Source organism: Sycon ciliatum, chromosome 10 (assembly GCF_964019385.1).
Source record: "Sycon ciliatum chromosome 10, ocSycCili1.1, whole genome shotgun sequence".
In the NCBI taxonomy this organism is placed as follows: Eukaryota; Metazoa; Porifera; class Calcarea; order Leucosolenida; family Sycettidae; genus Sycon; species Sycon ciliatum.
Window position 1 is genome coordinate 18,741,836 of NC_088652.1, and position 12,508 is coordinate 18,754,343.

At 49.4% G+C, this 12,508-nt stretch overlaps 1 long non-coding RNA gene across 1 annotated transcript in view; it reads left to right on the plus strand.

Annotated features, from left to right (window-relative positions):
• LOC135826295 (uncharacterized) overlaps positions 1-11,999 on the plus strand; it is a 19,839-nt gene extending 7,840 nt beyond the window's left edge. The window contains exons 2-6 of the long non-coding RNA XR_010555245.1: positions 4,822-4,905; positions 5,402-5,503; positions 7,886-7,950; positions 10,904-10,958; positions 11,713-11,999. This is a non-coding gene — a long non-coding RNA (uncharacterized LOC135826295). The remainder of the gene's footprint in view (positions 1-4,821; positions 4,906-5,401; positions 5,504-7,885; positions 7,951-10,903; positions 10,959-11,712) is intronic.
• The last annotated feature ends 509 nt before the right edge of the window (positions 12,000-12,508 follow it).

Genomic DNA, 12,508 nt, shown 5'->3' on the forward strand with positions numbered 1-12,508 from the left:
TGCATATGGGTAACCGATCCCGGAACGGATCGGGTACAACAACGGGACCACAACATCTCCCTTTTTATGTTCGAAGAGAGAGAGAGGTTACAGAGGTAACAGCTCGAAGAATATTTAGTCATATACATACAGAGGAGATAGGGTAGAGACAGACAAATACTACATGCAGTTCACGATCATCAGCGTCAGCGACTGGAGTGATCATAGCATGAGTAATGACTAATGCGTTTACAGGTCGAGTCTGTTCAGCGGCCGGGATGGATGTGCTGATCGGCGCAAGGTAGGCTGGAACTCGACATCAGCGGATGGAGGCTCTGCAGGTGTAGTGACATTCAACTGCGGTGTTGGTTTTGGTTGCACATCAGGTAGCAACTTGACGCGGCGACGGTTGCGGCGGTACTCGGACAGGTTGTCGGTCGTGACAATATAGGACCTGTCGGAGACGCGGTCTGCAATCACGGCTTCGGAAGCGAGATCTTGCACCCAGACTCGGTCGCCTTGGGTCAATGGTGGCAGAGACCGTGCTCGGTGTGACGAGTCGTACGTCTCACTCTGTCTGTCTTTCTGCCTCACCTCGGACTTCCTTAGCTTGGCAAGATCAGGCCAACTTGGAGGGAGGGATTCCGCTGTACATGGGAGGTGTGTGCGTAGACGACGACCAAACAGGAGCTCGGCTGGCGAGTAGCCATTTGCGAGGGGTGTTGACCTGTAACTGAGTAGGGCATCGTTGAGGCTGTTGTTGGTCTTCAGGAGACGCTTGAATGTTCGAACCGCTTGCTCAGCTTCACCGTTGCTCTGTGGGTAGTGCGGGCTACTGGTACGATGGGTGAGCTGCATTTGGGCTGTGAATGCGGCGAATTCAGCACTTGCGAACTGTGGACCGTTGTCCGACACAAGAGCTTGAGGGATACCATGGATGGCGAACAGCTCGTGGAGTTCCTTGATGACGGCTCCAGAGGTAGTCTTCCGTAGCGGGATGGCGTGAATGTACCTGGAGAAGTAGTCAACAGCAATGAGGTACTCCTGACCGTCATGTTGGCAGAGGTCGACTCCTATTCTCTCCCATGGCAAAGAGGGAAACGCAGTTGGAGACAGAGGCTCTGGCGGCTGAAAACGATGCTTGGTGCAGGTCAGACAGTTCTGCACGCATTCTGAAATGGCACGTGTGATACCTGGCCACCAGACGGAGGACTTCGCACGGGCCAGGCACTTGGTTATGCCTTGGTGACCGTCATGCAAAGTGGCAAGTGTAGCGTTGCGCTCGGATGCCGGGACTACGATCCGAAATCCGTGGTACAGCAGACCGTCATGAACTGAGAGTGAGCCACGTTCGTTGCGATAGGCTTCCAGGTCTGCGTTGACCTTGGTCGGCCAGCCATGGAGGGTATGCTGGATTACTTGTTGCAGGACTGGATCGTCAGCAGTGGCTGTAACGAGAGCGTGTTGCTTGGTAGGACTGCATAGAGACGACAGGACAGCGGCGATGGTGGCTTCCGAGTCACTGTGTAGGTCAGATTCGGTTGCTGGCGTGTCAGAAAGAGGAGCTCTGGACAGCGTGTCGGCGAGAACCATGTTCTTGCCAGGCACGTACTCCGCCTGTACATCATAGCGCATGAGTCTGATCAGTAGACGTTGGCAGCGTAGAGGTACTCGGTCGAGGTCACGCGTGTTCATTAGTGGGACCAGCGGCTTGTGGTCCGTCTGAATGGTAAATCGGGGCGCTCCGTAGAGGTATTGATGGAAGTGTTCACATCCCCAGACCGAGGCGAGGAGCTCTTTCTCGGTCTGGGCATACCGTTTCTCTGCTGCTGTCATGGTGCGTGAGGCGTATGCGACCGGCTTCCACTCATTGTCGTGGAACTGTAGCAGTACAGCACCCAATCCATAGCTGCTCGCATCAGCCGTGACGATGGTCGGTGCAGACGGGTCGTAGTACGCGAGACACGGGGCTGAGGCAGCTAGGCGTTTGAGCTCTGTGAAAGCTAGCTCATGTGCTTTGGTCCATTGCCACGTCGAGTCGCACCGGAGTAGCTCGCGCAGTGGGGCGGCTACGGTCGACAATGACGGCAGAAACTTGGAGAGGTACGTGAAGAGTCCAAGTGCACGACGGAGCTCTTTCACATCAGTTGGTGCTGCGAGGCGCTCGATGGCATCCAGCTTAACTGGGTCAGGGTGGACACCCTTGTCGCTGATCCGATGGCCCAGGTACTTTAGGGACGTGCATCTGAACTTAGACTTGTTCGGATTCAGTGTCAGACCGGCATCACAGAGTCGGTTCTCGACGGCGAGCAGAGCAGCATCATGCTCAGCCATCGATGAAGCATAGACGATGATGTCGTCTATGAACACTGCTACGTTGGGAATATCGCTGAGTAGACCTTGTAGCCGGCGCTGGAATATCTCAGGCGCGCTCGTTATGCCGAAGGGAAGGCGCTCGAACTTGAAGCGGCCATAGGGAGTGATAAACGTCGTCAGCAACGACGCTTCCTCGGAGAGTGGGATCTGCCAGAAGCCAGACGTGGTGTCCAGCGTAGAGAATATGGTAGAACCGTTGAGTTGTGCGAGCGTGTCGTCCACGGTCGGTAACGGGTAGTGCTCTCTCTTGACACTGGCATTCAGGCGCTTGAGGTCTACGCATACACGCACGTTGCCGTTCGGCTTGAGGACCGACGCGAGGGGTGAACACCAGTCGGTCGGCTGCTCGACTTTTGTGATGACACCTGCTTTTTCCATACGCTCCAGCTCGGTACGAACCTTGAGGCGGATGTGTATTGGAATGCGTCGAGCATTTACACAGTTGTATGGTTTGCAGTCTGGCTTCAACTCAATCTCGACTGGATTGCCTAGCATGCATCCGATTTTCGGCTGGGCATCTGAAGAGCCAACATGAAGACGTTGTACTAGGCCCATCTGTTCAGATGTCTGCCTGCTCAGCAAGTTGACACCACCAGTGGCAATGACCAGGATAGTGACTGGGTACTGTACATCACGGAACACAGCACAAGTGTGGAACTCACCCTGTATCGTGAGCTGGTTCCCATCAGGCCCAATCATACGTGTCTGGCACGGACTGAGTACTGGCGGTGCAGATAAAGCGTTGTAGCTGGCCTGCGTCATAATGTTGAGATCAGCTCCAGTGTCGATTTTGAAATCGAGGTGTGAGCCGCACAGATCCAGTCGTACTATCCACGGCTCGTCAGCGGTGTGGGTAGAAGCAGCTCCAAGGAAATTTTCGCCGACGGGGTCCGACTGCAAGTCAAACTCAGCTACATGCACATAATCGTTGTGTGCTGCACTGGCGGAGGCAGACCGGCAGACGCTGGCGAAGTGTCCAGACTTACGACACTTGTTACAAGACTTGTCCTTGGCAGGGCATTCGTCACGGTTCGATTTGTGGTCTTTGGAGGAGCCACACCACGAGCACTTCTTACTGTTGCTCGAGTCTCGTTGGGACTTGACCTGTGGTCGCTTTCCCGTCGATCCGGATCTTGCGTAAGCAGGGGACTTGCTGTGTTTCCGTTGCGGTGAGGTAGCTGCAGCAGCTTGGCTCACCCGGGGCGTTTGCTGGGCGACCTCGGCGTTTACGGACTCCGTTTTGCGTGCCAAGCTCACGGCAGTCTCGAGTGTCAGCTGAGCGTGATCCTCGAGCTGTAGCTTCTTCGAAAATTCTCGGTTCGTCATATGGGCCACCAACCTGTCGCGGATACGCTCATCGGACTTGTCAAACGCGCAATATTTGGCTGCGGCACGGAGACGACGCACATACTCTTCCACGGATTCACCTGGGTTCTGGACACACCTTTCAAACAATGTCCGTTGGTGGATTACGTTTACACCCGGGCGAAAATACTTGTCAAAGGCCTCCAGTACCTTGTCGAGTTTCTTCTTATCATCCGCGGACAGAGACAGAGACTCAAAGATAGGATCGGCTTCGGCTCCCATGGAGTAAACTAATGTGTCTACTTGGCGTTGCCCGTCCGCCTCGTTCAATATGGACAAAGAACTAAAGCGTTCAAAACGGGTCTTCCAGAGTGGCCATGCTTCTGGGGTGGAGAAATCGAACGGGGCAGGTACAGGAAATTTGGCAGACGACATGACTAACTGCTACTTCTGACACCATGTAATGTTCCTGAGTGAACATCAAGTTAGTGCCTGCACTCCATAGATCAACTTCACTCCACAAGTCCCAGACAACAACTAAAGTTTATTTACATAGAACAAGGAAAGATCAAGATGCACGTCCCTAAAGTACCTGGGCCATCGGATCAGCGACAAGGGTGTTGGCTTATCGTGTGCTAGCGAGAGATATAGCATTCGAACCGATATGAAATTGTCTTTTAAGACTTACCCATCCGGTCGAGGGTTCCCGCTCAAACTGCGCTCCTTTCGGAGAGCCAACAAACACCACTGAGGCAACAGCGAAGTCCACTGAGACAACAACGAAGCAAGAAGCAGAACGAACGCATGAGCTATATACTGCATAAATCCACAGCTCAGTGGTTAAAGGGGAAGTTAAGCTCTTGCTGTAGTACTGTAGTACGCTATTTTTGTACTCATTCTGCCTTTCTATCTCTGTCTTCTCTCCTTCTGTTTCTCTTTCTGTCTGTCTGTCTGTCTGTCTGTCTGTCTGTCTGTCTGTCTGTCTGTCTGTCTGTCTGTCTGTCTGTCTGTCTGCCTGCCTGTCTGTCTCTGTCTGTGACTGTGTGTGTGTGTGTGTGTGTGTGTGTGTGTGTGTGTGTGTGTGTGTGTGTGTGTCTCTCTCTCTCTCTCTCTCTCTCTCTCTCTCTCTCTCTCTCTCTCTCTCTCTCTGTCAAAACACAGCTCTCACCGTCCAGGAGCGACACTGACTCGCACTGCTATCTGGTGTTCACGAGGTGTTTGTCGCGCTGCAAACAAAGCGTCTCTGTAAGTTTGTATCCCTGGTGATGTTTGGACATGGAGAGCACCATATAAATGGTGCTCTTCAGGCGCAATCTTCCTCAGCCTACTCAAACTCAACTGATGAGGGTTAATTATCCCGAAACACTGTGTATTGAGCAGGGAGTGGTGCCTTCTTGCAGGTTTTCCGAGTGGATGGTTGGTAGGACTGTAAATTAAATGCTTGAAAGTTGAAACTTCGTTTTTCAGATGAATCAGACTGCAAATCAATAGCATAGCAAAGACCATAGCTATCCCAGGAACACTTGAGTAGTGCCCTCCTTTACCGTAAGGCTTCTTCTATGTTGTCCTCTTCAGTTTGAGCAGGTATGGATGTTTCCTAGTGCCTTGTAGAATTTCTAGGTATATCATTGGTCTTGTTCGGATCGTCCATTACGTTTGCAGCTGTTCAGACTTGTATTGTTGTTTATTATTTTATTGATTTATTTATTCTACTTGCCTTTCCTATCTTCTTGTGTTTTAGCATTAGGCGATTTGATCGCAGGACGAGAGAGGAGCTGATGGACGATCTCTCCAATGTTCCTCTTGGTTCGGAGCGGCGCCGAGTGCTGACGTTGGGACTTGGGTAAGGATGAGTGTTCCCTCATGTTTACAAGTTATCCGTTTTGTCCAACACTAACGGTTATATGCAGAATACTGCTGAGTCAAAAATGTGCAACAATCAGCACAAAAACTGACTGATGAGATCATGACATTCAACGACCTGATGCTAAGCTACATCACGTTTATTTCCGTTAGTGTTGGACAAAACGGATAACTCGTTAACTGATGGTCCTCTTTTTTAATCTTAATCCTTGGCTCTCCATCCGAGTTCCCTCGTGTGTTGCTATTATTATTTTTTTGGTGACAGTCAATTTTTCTTCAGACTTTTCCCGTTTGTGCCTTTCCCTCAAACTAGTCAATATTTTTATTTACTTATTTTTTTGCCCAGGGTCTACATTCTACATTTATTTTACTTAGACTAGAGTTAGCTGTCCGGTTACCAGTACTCATCCACACATATGTGCACATAGGGTCTACACAGAACTCTATCAGTAGATATTTTGTGTATAGGAGGTTGTCTATCCTCCGGGATAGCACTATATACTCCCATTCTGTGTGTTCTCTGGTAGCTATGTCCCTTGGAGACTATACGGTGCCAGTGTGGTGACCGAGGTCCGTCGTGTCTGCACTGGCATCGTCAACTTTGCCTACTGCTTCGTGCTCCCCAGTGGTCTTTCTGTGCTGTAATTTGTTTGGGGAGGGGGGGGGGCAATACCGGTACTTCAGGTGCAGGGGGCAAGGAGGGAATGGGGTGGGGACATCATGCCCCCAATGAACCTCTCCAGGCGTTGTTCTGGAGTAGACTAACCATAGGCGGAGTGTACACATGCAGCACATAGTTTGGGAGCTAGAACGCGATCAGACTCAGGCATATTCAAAGGCAGTCTATTGTGATAGTAGTCGTGGACGGATCTCACCATGATGATATAGGTCGTGCCCAGCATCACAATGCCCAACATTATAAATGACTGTTTTTTTTGGCCTGAGGGGCTAGATGAACATGTGGCTAGACTGCGGATGGCAACCAACAGGCTCAAGGCTGTGTGGAGACTTCGTGTGAGCGACCCGAGTCAATTTTTTACTCACCATGACTAGGCATCGCATTGAGCATCGTATGACCACTAATATATGTCACTGTTCTTAGTCGCACCGGGGGCGCATGCCCGTTTTCAGGAGACTTATCAAAACACATAAGCCCTGTGCCCTGAAGGTTAGGCCTATTGTTGGTCTAAATAGTCCTGTCTACTATCCCGCTGAGTTCACTGACTTTCTACTGAACCCGTATGTACGTGAGGAAAGTACTGTTCTGACCTCAACTGCGGATTTCATCAACTTGGTAGAAGGTTTGCCTGTGCGGGACGATCATTTATATTTGAGTATAGATGTGACCAGACTTTACACCAACATCCCCAACGAGCTCGGTTGTCGTGGTATATCACACACAGGTGTACAAGGTAGATGCCCCTGGCCCTTTGTACACGGTTAATAACAGCAGTGACTTCCATGATGTCAGTCATTCGGAAGAAAAATGAGTTCGTGTATGGTAACGATGTGTTTCGGCAGATCCAAGGGACTGCCATGGGTTCGCCTGCAGCAGTGGTCTATGCCGACATTGTTATACTGTATTTGGAGAAGCGGTACGTTTTGCCGATCTTAGAGGGGGAGGGTTTAGAGGTTCAGGTTTATAGACGCTTTATCATTGCATGGTTGCGAAGGTCAAGTTCAGCGCACTTTAGATAGGATTTATAAGTGTTCGGCCCTCAAGTTTGCTCATGAACTGGCACATGATGGCATTGATTTCCTGGACACCACAGTTTTCGGTAATATGGGCAAAGGTGCGTTCACTGGGGAGTTGATCCGTATCCGTCGGTCTTCGACCCTTGACCACCACTACGAAGCTGCTGCCGAGCGGCCGAAGCAGGCTTTCCGGGACCGTGTATACAAGCGCTCCATCTTTCATCTTTCAGACCCGTACACTAGGAATGGATGCGCAGGGAAGGTATGTTGGTCAGATTGGCATGGGTTTGGGTTATTTCTGTAGTTGTAGACAGTGCTCCTCATTGTATTTACCTGGGCCCGGCCTGCTGTCCTTCGCCCGTTGGTCTTGAGGTCCAGGTGTAATACCCCTACCATACAGTCCGGTGGCCAGCGCGGCCCGGCAAATTGTTGTTACACGGTGGAACATCGGCAAGATGTTGCTTGCTCGTTTGCCTCATGCTCAGTGTCCTCAGGGAGTTAGTATTTTCCTTCTGTTTGGATTTTGCAGTGTCTATGGTGTCGGTAATTGAGTTTTTGTTCTGTATCCTTTTCTGTGGTGTGTGGCCGTTGTTCACACATCTTTATTTGACTTGCTTCCTGGTGTGGTGTACCCTTTTGTTTTATATTGGTGTTGGTCTGGCTGTAGAGTTCTAGCATCCGTAACTGCCTCAGAGGGTGCCACTTCTCCCATCAGCGTTGACTAGTCCGCCGGTACGTGGTGCTTTATTACGTTTAGTTGTCTGTTCCATCCTGTGCGGGCTGTGTCCTGCTGACCACACAGTCTGGGTCTCCATACTTTGCATGTTCTCATCGTGTGTAGTGTCCACACGTACATATATGGACTGTCACACCTATAAACATATTATGTTGTACATGTGGCTGCACGTGTTGTCTCTTTGTCGTACCTGCTGCTGTATTTGTGTCTCTGTGCTGCTGACCCGTATATGCTGCTGCGCTGCTTTGTTGTATTGCTGACACGTGCACCTTTTTGTGCTGATATGATATCGAGTACGCCACTTTTTTGTGCTGATGAGGGCACCACTTTCCGATATCATGTTTCCTGTTGCCATGTCAGTTGTCAGTTCTCCCGTCGTCTCCTGAAGTGTAGTAATGAATAGCTCTCTCTCTACCTCTAGAGAAAAACCACTTGACTAGTCCGTTTGATGTGTGGCGTGGCGAGGGTATAGTAGAGGCAGCTCGTTCTCCAACCGAGACGACATTTGGCGCCCAACGTGGGGCTCAAACCCACGACCCTGAGATTAAGAGTCTCATGCTCTACCGACACATATATGCACGCGGCACCGTTTGTGCTCCTATCCATTTACATATGCTGCTTTCCACACCTGTGCTGACAGTCGGTACGCACCGACTCTGTACTCATGCACGCACACCATTACATTCTGTTGGTATCATATTAGTGAGGTTTTGCATTCCGAAATTCGGCAAAAGATTCAGCACGCGGGAGCGAGGTCGAAAATGCACACGAAGATGCGGCATGTTTGTTCGGAAAAAGCTCACTTTGCCGAACATATTTTTCGGATGAATTTTCTTGTGGAAGAGCGCTAGCGCGTGATTTATTCAAAGGGGTTTCTTATCTCGGCGCAGTAGTAGTACGTGAATCGACACATCCGAGTTCACTTTTGAAACTTAACACTCCACGTGGACCGCGCTGAGCACGTGAGGTGCGAGACTAGACTCTGTACGCGTGTTTCGCGCAGCGCAGACTATGCTCAGTTCGCCGTACAATGGACGGGACAGTCCCGTGAGGAAAACTTACCGTTGCGTGACTGCTCGCGCGGAGAAGAAACTCAGCGCAAGCGACAAGCGGCAATGGCTGAACAGGTGCGAGAAAAGTAACTCGATGGAGGCCTTCCATTCGCATTTTGAAGCAATTTTTCGTGGATTCCGTGTCAGGAAGGCCACTGCTTTCATTATCTGCAGTCAAATTGTTGTGCAGACGAAGTGGAAACGAAAGTTTTTTTCAGTCACTTTTTTGATGCCTGGCTCCCGTACTACTGCTCGTTGCGTGACATCTCTCCTCACCAAAGGACTTCCTGGGGATCACAATCCTAAACAGACAAATGTACGAATACCGCAACTGACTCTGTTGTTCTGCACGCCACGATCAATACAACTGCGTGCAAGACACAGCTGATCATCGTCGCTGTACTCTTCCCTGAGCATGTTACCCTGCCGCTGCATCCTGCGACGGACATTCCATAGTTCCACCAACTTGATGGCTTGATGTTCCCATTGACGTCGACCATGCGGTGTTGCCATTGACCACCTTCAACTTCAGGTCCTTGCCGTGGTCCGCACCATTCAAGAGATGGGCCACATTTGGTGTACTTTCACCCAGTTGGTCACTTATCTTAACCTTGCCGACTTTCCACTGCCGGACTGTTGCTTCAACAACTGGCGGAGAGCACATACGCATATCACTCTTCCTTGCAAACATCATTTCCGTCTCCACCACGTCCATATCATACTTGCCAACCCTACCGGAATTTCCGGGAAAATCCAGGAAACCTCGCTTTCGTCCCGGTATACCGGAAAAGTTATAACATCTACCGGATTTTCGAAAATGTCCGTCAGCACCTTTTTTTTTGTTGATTTTCGGTTTTGGGCACTCGCTCGAAGTGCTGTGCCCACGTCAAGGTCTAGCGAGCGAGAACTTTTGAGATAACGCATGAAAAAGCACGTTTTGTCGTACATGCGGTACTATTTGCGAATGTTTTGTGGTCATGGTGACGTCACTATGATGTCATATACAGTGTTTTGCACAATTATGATGTAAAAATTGCAGATCAAGGAAAAATGGGCAAAATCAAGGAAAAACGCCATCAGTGTCAAGGAAACTGTTTGCCAGGGGTTGGCAAGTATGCCATATCAGCCTGATCCATGGCTGACACCCCCAAGGCACTGTCCACTGTGCCGCCGGGCTGGTGGAGCGACGGACCGATTCTCCAGTGACGGTCGTCGTCCACAAGGCTGTTGGAGTGCGCATCCAAGATGTGCTAGAGCTGTTCAGTGTCGTGCAATGCTATCGCATGAGCTGATTGTTTAGTAACTGGTGGTGTTAGTGGACAGTATAGCGTAACTTGTAGTTCCTTGGTCTTTCTCTTTTGTATAAACAAACTAGTAAGCTAACGATAAACTAGTTACACTGAGACAATTCGACTGGCACAAATTACAACAAAATCACATGCAAAAAGTCCTTTCACTTTTACTACTGCTCGTTGTGTGACAACCACCATCATCAGTGTGCGCATTGCGCCTGGTTTGGTGCATGCCTGGTGGAATCTGACATAGCGGCTGATGCAGTTGGCACGTCAGGTAACACCTAACGCATTGAAAATGACTCAACTATGACTTTGTTCGATTGCAACAAACCTAATGATAGTGGTACCGAAACATTCGGGTAACCGGAGTAAGTGCCAATTGATATTTTTGGCTCCAGTCAGTCGAGTGATTCAATTGCAATACAATTATATACGTACGGTGGAACTCACTTAGTACGTACCCGGGTAAGACATACACCTGCATAACACGGTCCTCTTTTGTCGCACGGATTTTCCTCCCATAAGCGCATATTCAGATGTGTACGAATACGACTGCTTCCTTCTGTTCATGTGATTCATTGTCGCTGTGTTACTGTATGCAGATCTCACTGAGCTCTGCTCTCCGAGCATTCTGCTTCCAACACGACTTCCCAAAAGGTATGTATGGTGGCTAATAATGCGAGAGTCTTTACAGATTCCAGTGCTCTCATGCCTTTTGCAAGTTCCTTTTGTAAGTCAAATGGAACATGGTTTGTGGTCAATACTTCAGCAGTAGTGGTGCGAGAATATTCGGGTGTCAAATTGCTCGGAATTGATGTATGATAACGGAGAATATACCAACATGTGAATCACTTGGAGATATGGTTTGCTAGGTTCTGTTCACACTCACTACGCTAGACCCTCTCGAATATTGTACAACAGTTTGGGCCCAGGAGTAGTAAAGGGCACGGGGCAAGCTATGTCGGGACCTGCTGTAAAGTGCGCCATACACGAGCTGTACGTCTTATCGGATGGGATATACCCCTGATATTGCTGATAATGAATGGCCCAGTTTCATTGTACTGCTGTCCGCGATATTATATCCTTAGTGGCATTGTTAACTTCTCATTGCTTGTGGGGACGCATGGATCATACGTCCATCCAACACCTGCCAATCGGAACCCACCGACAACGCTGTCGGTTGGGTTGGACCACAATCGGTTGGTTTTTGAGTCCAAGATGCCGCCTAGGTAGCACACAGCATTGCTAATCTGATTTTAAATTAGCTGCGCAAATCCTGGCATACTGCCCGTAAATGCATCTAACTCCCAGGGTGCTTATGAGTTTTTAGGTCTATGTGGTACTTGTGTCGCATTGGCAGCCACTGTTCCGTTCTGTATTTTCTGGTGTATGTGTCGTTGAATCTCCACAGAAAATGTGCTCGCGCATTAGAAGGAGGTGAAAGATGCACCTGCAGGAGAATACATGCTTTTAAGAGAAGGCAGAAACATGCCCGGATCCACCAGAACTAGTGCTGGCAAGTCAACAGAGGCGAGTACTGATAATGTTCCAGGTTGTGGTACGATCACATAAGCAAAATTGACACTGGAAGGCACGGCGGTGGGTCAGCTCCTGGCCAGCGCCAGTTCCAGTGGATATCACGTGCATCCAGTTCTAGTACTGCTACAAAGTAGTGCGGCCCAAATAGAACTAGGGTCAGGTGCCGAAGAACTGGGGGGGGGGGGGGGGGGCATGTGTCGATGAATGGTAATAACTCCGGAAATCATGCTGGTGTATCAATGAAGTGCTGGATTGATGGTGGACATCTGTACTGCAATCTTGGCTGGTCCCACTATCGCAGAGAAAGCACTTCCTGGTGCAACCACCCTATCCTGCAATCTATATAATAATTATTGCTGTCTACAGCATTGGGTAATAATTATTAAAAGAGATTTGTGTGAACGATTTTAGCATGATGCAAGTCAGCTTATTGTGCTGGGGGCCTGGCTACATGTCACTATAGCTTTTTATAGACTCGATCACCGCATTACGCTGCCTTGCGTTGACTTGATTGAGCACTCTTTTTGGTTAGTGTCAAAGGTATAATGTAATATGTATCTGCCTTCGTGCAAAGCTCTCTTTGTACGTGTCTTGCAGATAGCTCGCTGACTTTGATGCTTTGAGCCATTTTCAAATTGCTTTTTTGTTCATTTCATATAGACCGTATT